Source organism: Ursus arctos, unplaced genomic scaffold (assembly GCF_023065955.2).
Source record: "Ursus arctos isolate Adak ecotype North America unplaced genomic scaffold, UrsArc2.0 scaffold_27, whole genome shotgun sequence".
In the NCBI taxonomy this organism is placed as follows: Eukaryota; Metazoa; Chordata; class Mammalia; order Carnivora; family Ursidae; genus Ursus; species Ursus arctos.
In genome coordinates this window covers 1,338,486-1,352,121 of record NW_026622952.1, presented here as the reverse complement: position 1 = coordinate 1,352,121, position 13,636 = coordinate 1,338,486, and the positions used below count along the sequence as shown (strand labels likewise).

General features: G+C 40.7%; 1 protein-coding gene across 6 annotated transcripts in view; it reads left to right on the top strand.

The window, feature by feature from the left end:
• The window catches only part of CSGALNACT1 (chondroitin sulfate N-acetylgalactosaminyltransferase 1), a 326,878-nt gene that overhangs the window by 145,528 nt on the left and 167,714 nt on the right, over window positions 1-13,636 (top strand). Inside the window, exon 3 of one of the 6 annotated variants that reach the window (XM_057303517.1) lies at window positions 2,326-2,538. The exons of the other annotated variants lie outside the window; for them this stretch is intronic. The gene's annotated coding sequence lies outside the window, so the exon portion shown is untranslated. The remainder of the gene's footprint in view (window positions 1-2,325; window positions 2,539-13,636) is intronic. 6 annotated transcript variants of the gene reach the window in all.

Below are 13,636 nucleotides of genomic sequence, written 5' to 3'. Positions count from 1 at the left end.
CCAAAATTAAAAACAACAAAAAAGTCAAAGATCTTGCTTTTAAAAAAGATAATTCATCCTTTAAAAGGGGACTTTTCCTTCCTTACAGTGTATTTTTCATTTGCTTAGAGCTTTAAATCGCTTTTTATTTAAACGTGTATTATGTAGTAAAAACAAACTGGATTTACATGGATAAGATCTTGGATTTACTTCCAGACCTTGTTATTCCTTATCTTTGCTTACATTTGCAGTTAAAACCTGATTCAAAATTACCCACTTTCTCACCTGTTTTTCTTCAATAAAGATAATAGGATCTTACTGCTCATCTAGAAATACTTGTATGACACTTAAAAAATTACTTGTCTGATTAAGGGCAGAAATGTTTGTTCTGTCACAAGCAGAGGGCATGACAGACTCCAGGCTTTCATTTGATTGCTCATAAGGAGCCAGCCACTTCAGTCTTGTTTTTCCATCACACTAATGGACCTTTTATGTGGAAAATCATGACTCTAAAACTGTAAATAACACTCTGGTGCTTGAAAGAGCACAATTTCAAGATGTTCAGCTGACACCTAGGAAGAAGCTCTCTTTTTACTCAAAGGTTCTGACCCAGTGTGTAATATCTTTCCTGAAGAATTTAAAATGAAACTCGAATCCTGTCAGCCTAGGGACAGGTTTGTGGAGAAGGGAAGGCAAGGATCTGATTCAGGAGCTGTGTAAAGGTTTCAGGGGGAAGTGGGGATGAGAATTAGAGGTGGAGGTGGGCACAGAAATTATAACCTTGTGGAAACTTTGAGCTCAGTTGTTACTTAGATTTTTCTTTTCTTTCTTTCTTTTTTTTTTTTTCTGAAAGAGAGCCCACATCAGCGGGGGTTTGGGGAGGTAGGAGGTGGGGGTGAGGGAGGGGAGGGTCAGAGGGAGAGAGAGAATCTTAAACTGGCTCCATGCCTAGCATGGAGCCCTACATGGGGCTCGATCTCATGACTCTGAGATCATGACCTGAGCCAAAATCAAGAGTCGGATGCTTGACTGACTGAGCCACCCAGGTGCCTTGTTACTTAGATTTTTTAACATCACAGACAGGATTCTATGGTCAGGGCCACCAGAAAACACTAAATTCATCTCTACTGCTAGGAAACCATCTAATCCAAGTAGGTACTTTAAAATTTTTTCTGAAGCTCTTAAAAAATATGTGGTAATTAGAAATATTAATATTTACACTTAAATCTTTTAATAAGGAGTTGCATATTTTCAACTCAACAAACAAATGAGACTTACGACAAGTTAGACTTTAAATATACTTTGTGGTTATGAAGTGTCAATTCTTGGATTGGAATCCAGTCTCTGGTGAAGGTGTCAGTCATCTGCAGAAAAATGAGAATAGTAAGGTGATGTCTTTCAAAAAGCTAATACTCACTCTGAAGGAATAATCTTTACTCTGAGGTTCTGGTCTTTTTTCTTACGTATTAATATTTAAAATATCTATTCTTTTAGAATATAATGATAATGAATATTTAAAATTCTATTTCTTGACAAATTAAAATATTGGATATTATTTAGGATTCTTGGTTGTAAGAAACAGGACGGGCATATATTGGAAGAATGTCCCGGGATTGATAGAAGAACTAAAATCTCATGAATAATAAAGACTTTCAGCCAGGGCTAATTCTATCACTAAATGTGTTTTTCTAAGTTTATAAAACATGTGAATAACCAACTTAGTCCCAAGCATGTGGGATCCATGCCAAGGAATAGAGGTCTTGATAGAGGGGGAGAAAAGGATTAAATTAATAACATTTGACTTTTATGATAATTTTTTGCAGCCAAGTGAAATAAAGCACTTACCTGTAGCCTTGGACCATTGTCCTAATTGGAATCCTGACCCAAAGTTGGAATGAGGGCTGTATCTGGGTGTGGATTAGCTGACTGCATGAGGGTTGGTTGTGTTGTTCTCATCGCCTAACTTTTCTTGCCCTGAAGTCGTTGTGGGTTTTGGACTCAGTGTTATTGCTCATCTCACTGCAATTTGATACATGACGTATTAATTATTATTTTTAGTACTTGGGAAGCCAGATTATGGATGTCACTGTGGCCTGCCTTCTCTCCATCATTTGATGCATTGACCGCTATCCTTTAAACGCTGCCTTCCCTTGGTTTATATAAGGTGACAACAAGCTGTCACAGTTTTCCCTTACTTCTCTGGCTGCGCCTGCACAGTCCCCTTCCCATCACTTATATATTGATGTTCCCCCGCGTTCTGTACTCTCTGTCTTCTCAGTCTATACCTCTGTGTCGTTTCTTCTGGTCTAAATGGCTGACTCTCATCCATTTGCTGCTTCTTTCCAGCTTTGCTCCCCCAGCTCACACGACTCTTCGGTGCCGCAGACTCCTGGCCATCTCTGCGGTGTACCCCACCGGTGCCCGCCACTCGTTGTCTCCAGCTCTGAGCTGATTAGGTTAGAACCAGGTGATGAGGATCCTGTTTCCTGCTTCTCCCCAACTAGCATGCTACTCTGAACAACTCAACACTTTTCTAACTTGGACCCAGTATAAACAAACGTAAGTGATAACTACCTACCAAGTTGTGGATGACAATGAGTGCACACATTACTGAATTCCTTAGAATAAAGTGGCCAGGTGGAGTCACGTTCTCAGCAATACTGCAAACTGTTCCAAGAAGGTGATGCTGTAGAAGCCCCATATGCTGATGTTCTAAGAGCCAGTGGCAAGGGCATTAATACCCCTGCCTTGCAGGAGAGATCCTTAGAAGGGAGATACTGTTCAACCTCGGGTCACATAATGCCACAGTTATCCAGGGGTATGGCTTTCTTCTCCGTGTCTCTCCTCTTGAGAGTCCACGTTTTAAACCCTTTGCACAAGTGGTAGACTTCCAGCTCTGAGTAGTTTCATACTTGTACTCCCTATGTGACTAGATTTCAAATAGGCAACAACAACAAAAAGCCATAGATGGGATAACTCCATTGGTGATAATAAGGATATTAATATCATAATACTACCTATATCCTAGCCAGTGAGAACTTACTGCAGACATTACTATTATTTCTATAGATTACTTTTTGATTCTAACATGAAATAAAGTTCATCTAAGCAAGCTTTTAAAAAAATCCAGTAACTCGTTTCTTCCAGAATGTTGATTACCTAAGTATAAATACTACCCACAAACATCACCCTTCCTTACAGTATGTCAGTGAACTTAGTCAACAAATTTGCTGAGTGTCTGCTGTGCACTGGGGAGTATTCTAGGAGTTGGAAATACAGAAGGGAACAAGAGATGAAAATCCCTGCCCTCATGAAGCTTTCATTCTGGATTTAGGAGTCCAGATACCTACCAAGGTAACTGGATTTTTGACATTTCTATTTTCTTCCAAGGTTTATTCACTATTATAAATCCTGTCTCCTTTGATCACAAAAATCGTGGGTTGGTAGAGCTGAAAGAAGTGGCTTCAGCTGCTCTGTGTGTGGCATGAATTCCAGGCAGGTGGGCACCCTAGCTGCACGTGACCTGATGACCTGTGATGAGCCCTTCATGTCCTTGAGCCTCAGTTTTTTCACCTGTTAAACAAGGACTGGATTCAAATTTGATTCAAGCATGGTAGTTGAGGGGTGTTTGGAAATTTTGGTTGACACCATGACTGAGTGGGCCCAGGAATGCTGACTAACTTCCACGTCATGGGACAAGTCTAGCACAGGCCACAGAGCTTATGAGAGCTGAGCTAGGAACAGGACCAGAGATCTGCTATATTCAGTTTGGGGCTTTTTGGGGACCCCATGCCATTCCATCCTTTTCAGGATTGTTTAGGGTGACATGTTCTCTGATTTCCATTCATTTGGAATAGGCCGGGTAAGGCAGTGTGTGCGTGTGTTGATGGGAAAGCTGTGCACTGAGACCCTCTACTCAGATGTCCTCGGATTGGGCAGAGCAGGGAGCTTCTAGTTATCATTCTAAAGCTACCTTGATTTTCAAAATATCTCCTGATTTTTGTTGGGAAAGTCTTTTCGTAGCTGAAGCTCAAATATATAAAATTGAAATTATTATGTGAACTAGATCTAATTTCTCCTAGGATCTAGTTAATTTGCATAGCTATTGTATCTTATTATGCAGAGATACAGACCCTATTACAACATTGGTTTTGAGGAGATTTATAGCATCCAAAGCCCAAAGTGAATAATGCCAAAATATTTTACAAGCAAATCATTAATCCATAGAAAATAAGCAGCTTGTGGGGAGAATAACATGCGAACCAAACCAAAAAGTTTACATAAGGAAATCTTATCAAATAAGCAGTGTATTAAATAGTTCTTTCATTCATTGGTAAGCAGTGTATAATGCAATACTGTCCCAGAGGTAAAAATCAGGCCTCTCTACCCAAGAGGCAGCATAAATGAAAGAAGCAATATTCATCTTTTGCCAGTTAGGTTGAAATGTCATCTCTGCCTCCTGTCTGTGTATGGTGAAATTATAATCTTTCTCCTTATGGTCATTTAACCCTAACCTGCCTTCCTGGCACATATTCAGGTGACTGGAAGGCTAGAGAAGGATTACAAAACATTTCAGAAAGAGTCTTTGACCTAAATCAATGGTTCCCAAACTGGGTACCAAGGTACCCCAGGGCACCAAAGGGAATCCACAGTTGTGCTTTGGAATATTTGAAATTTTCAAGTAAAGTATGCTAGATATCTGTTGGCCATCATGCAGACTGCTAGCTCAAGGTAGTACATACTTTCAACAATAGATTGGGCTTTGCTCCTTTTGATGATATCACATCTTTGGGAAGCCACATTTTCAGCAGTTGCTGTGATAAAAAGCACCTGCTACACAAAACGAGGTGGTGTCTAATCTGATTCCAAGGTTTGAGGAGCGCCGCAGTGCCCACGAGACGCATATATCCCATTAGTAAGCGATGGCAGCAAAGAACGAGATAAAACCATTATGTCGCTTCCGGTTTATTGTATTCTTTTCTCCAACAGCTACTAAGTTGTTAGGATATAAATACTCATAAGCTAGTGAACCTAACTTCTTAATGAAAAACCCATTAGCCACTTCTTTTCGTCAAGGGGTGTTAGAAAAACTAATGAGATATGAATGGTGCCCTGAACTGAAAAAGTGAAACCTTGGGCCTAAACATCTTGTCAGCCACCACATTGCGCAGCGAAGAGTAAAGTTTTGTTTTCAAAGAGCAGGTATTTGGAAAAGGGATCAGCTCCTGGGCCACCTCCTAGAGCAGTCACAGCGGCAGCCACAGCTGCAGGGCCCTCTGTGGAAGGGTCATGACGGCCAGAGGGCCCACACCCGACCTGGTGCGGCCACTGCCACCTTTGTTTCTGGAAGGTTCAAATACAGAGGGAAGAATGACTGGTTATGTATAATGAACATGGCCTAGAGCTAAAGATAGAGTTTCATATTGTCTGCATTCTTTTTATTAGATACTTGGGAGTGTAGGCTTTTTGGAATAATTCACTGCGCTACAGGATATAAGCATTCTGTGAAAAATCAGTGACAGTTACTACAGTTCCCTTTCAGGCCTTAAATCCATCAGTCTTCATCCAACTGAGGCTAGTCATAAAATAAAGATCAGATGGGAGCCTCAGCATGAGCCAAACATCTTGATTATAAAAAGTCTAGGAATGTTACTTTTATTATGGGCAAATAATTGATAGGTATCAAAACACAAGGGATGAAAGTTAGAACCAAGTGTTGAGTTGTTTAGAGTACCATCCTAGGTGGGGAAAAGTGGGAGATAGGACCTTCATCACCTGGTTCTAAAGTTATCTCTTGGTGACTCTGTTTTCAGTGGTTCCTCCTCCCCACACTCCAGCCCTTGGGCAGGAGGGCCGGAATGCAAACAACTTTCCGAACGAGTGCTTTTGTCAGGCTGTCCTGTAGGAAACCTCTAGGAACAGCTAATGGAGGACAATTACATTAGACCAACACTTCCCAAAGTGTTTTCCAGATTACTAGTGCTATGGGATGCTTTTCAAAAGGAGATTTTTTTTTTTTTTTGTGATGAGATAAGCTTAGAAAATGTACTTCTTTCTTGTACGGTACAACGCACCTTGGCCTGTTAAAGATTCTGGCCTATTAGAGTAAAGACAAGTGTTTAATTTAACTTCCTGGTTCCCAGCTTTCTTCTCCACAGAACCCTTTTCCAGACTTTTTCCTTTCCAGAACCCTCCACCCTCGCCTTTTTAAGAACCATGTCTACCAGCCAGCCTTTGAGAGACGTTGCCCGCTGCCCGCGATGGAAAGAAATCTGATTCCGAGTTAGATTTGCATCTCGCTGGTTGTCATAAACTAAGCCAGCATTTCTCAACATTTGACTTGGAGTTTAGAAAAACATAAAGATGCCCCAGCCCATCCCCAGAGAGTACCAGGGCTGGTTCCAATTACCTACATTTTTGAGAAGCTCTTGCGGGTGGTCTTAGGGGTTCTAAGACTGAGAGTCACTTTGCTTGGAAGAACTTTCTAGTTTCCATTTCTTTTCTCTAAGGTTGCAGTAGGTGTCTCCACTAGTCTTTTTGACGTTGGGCATGTTTCCTGAAGGGAATTGATTTCATGTTGAAAGAAGACTGCTGTGATGCTGTGGCTTGGAGTTTCTCAGCCTGTGGGCCTCTCCCCGCTGTTGCGTGCCTGGGCCCTGGCTCTGCTCCAGTGCAGGTGTGCTCCTGAAGGTCGCAGGAAGGCTGCAGGGGAGTGGTAAAGAGGATGAGTCCTGTTGAGGGGCCTGTTCCTGAGCTCCTCAAGTGGGGTGCCGCTCAGACCTGGAACTCTGCTTTGTCCATAAGCCGATAATTGGGTCATGGGGAGCTTGACCTCATGTTCTCTTGGAGAAATGTTCTGTTATGGGTCTTCTCATCTTTAATCTCATGGCCTAACATTCTCTAGAATCTCTGTTCCTCCCCATGATACCATGAGAAGCAAGGCAGGAAAGAGCTCAGTGAGGTGAGTGGTTTTTTATGGTAACCAGTCAGGGAATTCACACCGGGATAGTGAAGTGATGTGGTACAGCCACAGACTGTGGAGTTTTCCACTACAAAACCCCAAAGGGGCCCAGGTGAGAACGTAGGACACTGAAACCAAGGCAGAGTCTACTGGATCTCCCTACACTGTGAAGGTGGTGTGGGAAAAGCCCCACAACCGAATGTTGGATCGGAAGCAAGAGAATGAAGCTTTTCACGTGGTGGATGAGGTGCATTGCCGAGGTCCGTTGTGTTTTACCTTCTTCAGTCACATGTGGTCCCTAGCCTGGCCACGGAAATTATGCCAATAGTTACTATGGAGTGTACACTCAAAGGGAAAGCAGCCTCTTTCCTGTTCATTGATGGCTGGGCAGAGAGCTCTTACCAGTCTGCCTTCCCTCTTAACAGTGGTCTGAAATGATTTGCCTATGGATAGGCCAGAAGAAGAGGGAACCAATGTCTGGATAGTGTTCCAAGCATGATGTAGTCAATTTTATATACATAATTCCCTCTGTTATTCCCTCCAACGGCCCTTGGAAGTACTTCTTAGTTCTTTAAATAAGGATGAGACACAGAGACTCAGAGAGATGAAATACGTTATCCAAGGGTTCACAGCTCAGGAATGAGGGGGCTAGAACCCGGATCTGATTGATTCCAAAGTCCATTTGTTGCATTCCCCCCCCCCCCAGCCCTTCCTGCCATCCGTTGCCGGGATCCATGGCTGTGGTACCATCACATTTGCTCCTGGATACCTTCTGTGCAATGAGCTTGATAAGAAGCTCTTGAAAAGGAAAATGAAGAGATGCCTTCCAACACGTTCTTGCATGTTCTGTATCACTACGGCCATGGAGCTGAGCATGCTTCCTCTCCCCAGTCCTCTGGGACAGACTGTGTGACAAGAAAGAATATGGTGGCAGATGCATTCATTTTTCTCTGAGTATATTTAGATGATCCTTCTTTTCATTTTATAAATAGTTGGTTTTCAAATAAGCAGTTAATAGTGTTCACTAGCAGTGTGTTTTATGTCTAAAATTTAGTGGCATTAGCTAGAACTTTATCATGGCATAAAAATTTCCTGGAGGAAATAGAATATCACTGTGGGATATATAGCTAACATTATTAAAATAAATATTAATCCAAGGTTAACTGTTAGTCTAAACTTTTTCTTAATTCAAAATCCAAGCGAAGCCTTACTTTGTCAAAAAGAATACTTTATTTCAGCTCAGTTTGAAATTCTAATGTGAAAATCACCATAGACTTGCAGAATCGCAGCATGAATAATATTAAGTGTCTCTGTAACTTAATTACAGAATAGCAGATACCATTGCCCGGGAGGCACATGACCATGAGCTTCCAGGTGTAGAGATCACACATTTCTCAAATGTTAGTTCTGGATGGCAGTCATTTCATTTGACTCTTACATTCTACCGATGAAAAAAGTGCAGAGGTGAGCGATCTTTTCAGAAGTCATAAAGCTGGTGGGTGGCACACAGGGCTTCTTATTTTGTTACCATAGATAGTGGTGCCTTTAACTGGAATAATTTTAAGAAACACTTTAGCCAAGCCTATTAATGTAGCAGACTATTAGGCTTGGCCCAGTTTGTGCCTCTTATGCGTCATTTAATCATAACTAAGCAACATAAACATACCCCGAAAGCTGTGGGCTGAGTAGAGCTGACAGTTGTCAGTGTTCAGCCTCATTGGTTTGAGCTCTCTCAAATCCAGAGTAGGAGCAGGTGGCCAGCAGAATTTGGAAGCCTTTGAAATTTTATTCCAGTTGCTCAGTTACCGCAGAGCAATCGTTGGTTCTTTGTTGGCGTTTCAAACCGAATGTGGAGGCTGTGTGGCTCGTCTGGTATAGGGTAGCAGGAAGGTGACTGGGGAGTTTAAATAAGCTGAAACGGAGCACCTGCAGGTGAGCGAAGTCCCAAGCAGGGCCTGGAATCAGGGTAATTGGATTTATAGTGATTGATAATTTTAGTGAAAGTTGAACGTAGGTCTCTACTATTACGTTGTTCTGAATGACACTTGCTTATTATTATCAGAAAACACTGAGACATTTGGTAGCCCTATTACTTTTGGGAAAAGGTCACTTAGCATGGAATCAAATCATCTTACTTTTATTTTAATGTCAGAAGCTGGTCTGATGCTATATTTACTCCTTTTACATTGGGTTCAGTGCAGTTCAGAATTTTTTCTCTGAAGCATCTATGCTTTTGTCCGTGTCCGCCAACCATGGTCTCATCTGGCTGTTGGCCCACCCTGGTCACTAGGACTTCCAGCTGAGAAATCTTTTGAGACATCTCACAACAGTACCTGTTAGAATGGCTGCCTTTCTCCAGAGTGAACTTACTAGTTGAGGCTCTTCCTACTACAAAAGACCAGAATACTCCACTCATACTGGCTCAAGCAAGGAAGGGTACAGGGGCAGCTGACTTCTGGGATTCTTTGATTCAGGAACTTAGATCTCCTGGCTCTGCTCTTTGTGTTGGCTTCATTTTTAGGCGGGGAAGAAAGGCAACAGCATCCCTAGATTTAATTCTAGCTGAAGGGTGAGCATGCTTCTCAATTCCTTTTTTCTTTCTCATTGTATCTTGTGTTTTGTCAGATATATATATATCATAATAATAATATGATATGTGTAATTTTTAATTGAAATACAGTTATAATAAGTTTTAATTGAAATACAGATATAATAAGTTTCAGGTGTACAATGTAGTGATTGCACAATTTTCATACATAATGAAATGCTCACCATGATAAGGGTAGTTGCCCTCTGTCACCATATGAAGTTATTACAATAATATTGACTATATTCCCCATGCTGTACTTTGCATCTCCTTGACTTACTTATTTTATAACTGGAAGTTTGGGCCCCTTCATCCCCTTCACCTATTTTACCTGTCCCTTCACTCCCCTTTGCAAAGCACCAGTTTGTTCTCTATTTATGAGTGTGTTTCTGTTTTGTTGTTGTTGTTTATTCATTTGTTTTTTAGATTCTTCATATAAGTGAAATCATATGGTATTTGTCTTTCTCTGTCTGACTTACCTCACTTAGCATAATACCCTCTGGATCTATCAATGTGGTTGTAAATGGCAAGATCTCATTCTTTTTTATGGCCGAGTAATATTCCACTGTGTGTGTGTGTGTGTGTGTGTGTGTGTGTGTGTATGTATCACATCTTTATGCATTCATCTGTTGATGGACTGCTTGCTTCTGTATCTTGGCTATTATAAATAACGTTGCAATAAACATAGGGGCACATATATCTTTTTGAATTCATGTTTTTATTTTCTTTGGATAAATACCGAGAAGTGGAATTAATGGGTTGTGTGGTATTTCTATTTTTAATTTCTTGAGGAAACTCCATCCTGTTTTCCAGAGTGCTGCACCAGTTTATAATCCCACCAACAGTACAGGGATTTCCTTTTCCTTCTCTCAGTCTTTCCAGCATGTCCCAAGACTGACTTTCCTTAGCTTTGACCGGGTCATGTGTCCGTCTCTGAACCAGTCACTGTGGCTGGGACTGAATCACTGAGCTGGCCCGGTCTTGGTCATGGGTATCACTCCCGGGGATGGATGGTTTCTTTCACACATGAGCTAGCGAAGATGTTGCTTTTAGTAGATACTCTCAGGCTTTTTCAATGAAAATGTCAGTACTTTTAAGGGAAATGAGCAACAGGGGCTCTTTTCCTCAACACTGCATTACAGGTTTGAAAGGTCTAAGAGTTAGTCTTTCAATAGAAGTATTGATTTCCCCCCCACCCAACATTTCTTCTTTTGGTTTCTCTAAACCATCTGTGAAAACTTTAATCATGCCCTTCTATTATGCTATCGTTCACCGGGACAGTATCTAAACCCCCAATAAATGGGGACGTAGAGTCAGCTGTGATTTCTAGTCACAGCCATGGCCTTCTTGAGGAAGGGCTAGGTGACTAGACATTTTTGTGTTTGAGCCTGTTTTTCTGTCCCAGCATTTTCAGGACTGATTTGGACTCATTTGGGTAAGACAGATAGCTCACACAGAGACTGGGCTGGTGCATTATTATCACAACATTATTTTTAAGCTTTTGCGTATGATTTCTTTTTCTGTTAATAACTAAGACAAATAATTTTCTTAGTTTTTGGAAAAATCAGAATGAATTTCTGATTCCTTTGAAATGGTGATGAGCTCACCATTCTGAAGTATGTATCATGGCACCATTCTGTCTGGGAAGAGATCAGTCTCATTGTGCCATGACAATAACTCATTTTTATTGTCTACTTTATGGGCCTTGGGTTCCTGGAAAGTGAAATTATGAGTATATATTAGCATACTGTTAATACTCAGTGGCTGGTATATTTTCTTTATTTATTCTATCAGTTAGAGAAGCATCAGACTTCAATAAAAAGCTTTCGTCTTTATAAACTGACAAGTTTTTAAAACTGCAAGCAAAAGAAGATGCAAAAGAATTTGTATGCCACAATTGATACCTTGCAGAATTCTGCCCCAAAATAATAAAAAAAGAATTTAACTTTGGGACTTCAACAAGGCATTATCTGAACTTTTGTTCTTAGTTTCACCTGATAGCAAAGTGGGTGAGAGAGGCTATCACTCTTGATAGTAATGAAGCTCTGAGTCAGGACTATACGTACAATAATACATACTGTTATATCTGCCTCAGCAGCCCCCCTCCTCTGCCCCAATCCTGGATGCTTCTAAGACTTGGTCTTTATGTTTGGTTCTCAGCGGGTTGACTGGGATGGGCTTTGGCATGTTTGCTTTGTATTTGCCTTAATTGTGGTTCTTGCAGCTTCTTGGATCTGTAGCTCAGTCTCTTGAATCTGTTTCCGCCTTCTGGTGACTGTCTTAGTGGCTGCTGCTTCTTCCTCCCCATTCCCCCTTTTGGGATTCCAGTCACACGTGTGTTAGTGCTTTCACCTGTGTTTCATGTGCTGCTTCATCTCTGTTCTGTGTTTTCAGTTCTTTTCTCCCTTCTCTGCTTCAGTTTGGATCTACCCTACAGACATCTCTTTCACTTGAGAAAACTCCTCTTGTGCTGTGTCTCACCGGCTGTTAAATCCATGTATTGAATTATTAATTTCAATCATTATTATATAGGTTATATATAGATTCTAGGTCTCTGATAAAATTATTTATCTTTGATCTATTTTCTTGAACATAGTAATTATAATTCTATTAAAATTCCTTTTTGATAATTAGAATATGTAGATCACCTGTGGGTCAGTATATTATCTGTTTTTTTTCTCTTAGTTTTTGGTCATCTGTTCTTGTTTCCTGTCATGCTTTGTAATAGTTTACTGAGTACGTGACATCGTATGTGAAAAATTGTGGTGTCTCTGGATACTGTTCTCTTCCTCCAGAGAAGATTGAATTTTTTTTCTGGTGGACAGTAGAATAAAGCTGTTCCTCTAAATATAGTCAACAATCATGATGAGTGGAATGGGGCTTCAGGCTGTTCTGTTTCTGTGTACCTGACCCCTAAGGCATAGCCCATCAAGGGCCTTACCTGAAAGCCAGGGCTCCTGGTCCATGTCATACCCTAAACTTCAAGTCCCAGAGTGGGATTGACAAAAATTCTTAGCTTTTTAGCCTCTTGGCAGAGGCTTTCTCCTTGTTTTCTCCTCCTTTTACAACTCATATATTTACAACTCCTATGTTCAGCAAGTTCCTTGAGGGCAAAGTCTGAGCAGCATATATGGTTCATGTTCCCAAGGTTCCCTGTTCTCTGGGATAGTGTCTGTTCAAGTCCTGACTGCAGTGGTGGTCTGAACTCCATGTTGTGTCTCTTCAAACAGGGAGACTGCCCCAGGCTATGGGCTGCAGCTGTCTCCTTGCCTCTTCTTCCCCTCCCCTCCCCTCCCGTCCCCTCCCTCTTCCTCTCTTCCCTTTTCTCCTTCTTTTCCTTCTTCTTCTTTCCCTCCCCCGCTTCTTCATTTTTAGTCCAGCTTTTGTAGTTGCTCTCAGTGGGACACTTAGTGTGATATTGCCCTTATATTTTGGAATTATTTTATAATCCAAGTGTTCTCATGAATGCACTATATATGAAAGTATTGTTTATTCAGAACAAGGTTTTACTTCAAGAAAAGAGATTATGCAAATATTATAACTGTTTTGAGGTAAAAAATTTCTGGTGGTTGCCAGAAGTGGGGGTTAAGGGAAGAATGAAATGGGTGAAGGGAGTGAAAAGCTGCAAATTTTCAGCTATAAAACAAGTCCTGGGGATATATTGTACAAAATGGTGACTGTGAATAATAATACTGTATTGAATATTTGAAAGCCACTAAGAGAGTAGACATTGAAAGTTCTCATCACAAGGAAAATATTTGTAACTATGTATGGTGACAGATGTTAACTAGGCCTATTGTGGTGATCATTTCATAATATGTATAAATATTGAATCATTTTATTGTACACCTGAAACTAATATAGTATTAGTCAGTTATATCTCAATAAAAATGTGGTAAGGAAAATAGCTCTAGGATTTAATAGAAAGAGGAAAATATATATAGGATCTTGGTGAATACCTTTAAAAATGTGTTCTCAAAGTTCAGAGACCAAATCTTACCATCTTTTTCTTTAAGAACCATTCAAAAAGTAATCTACAGAAGAACATATTATTTATTGGATCAGAGTCATTGAGATCAGGTTGCTAGCAAAATAGATACAGTTGACCC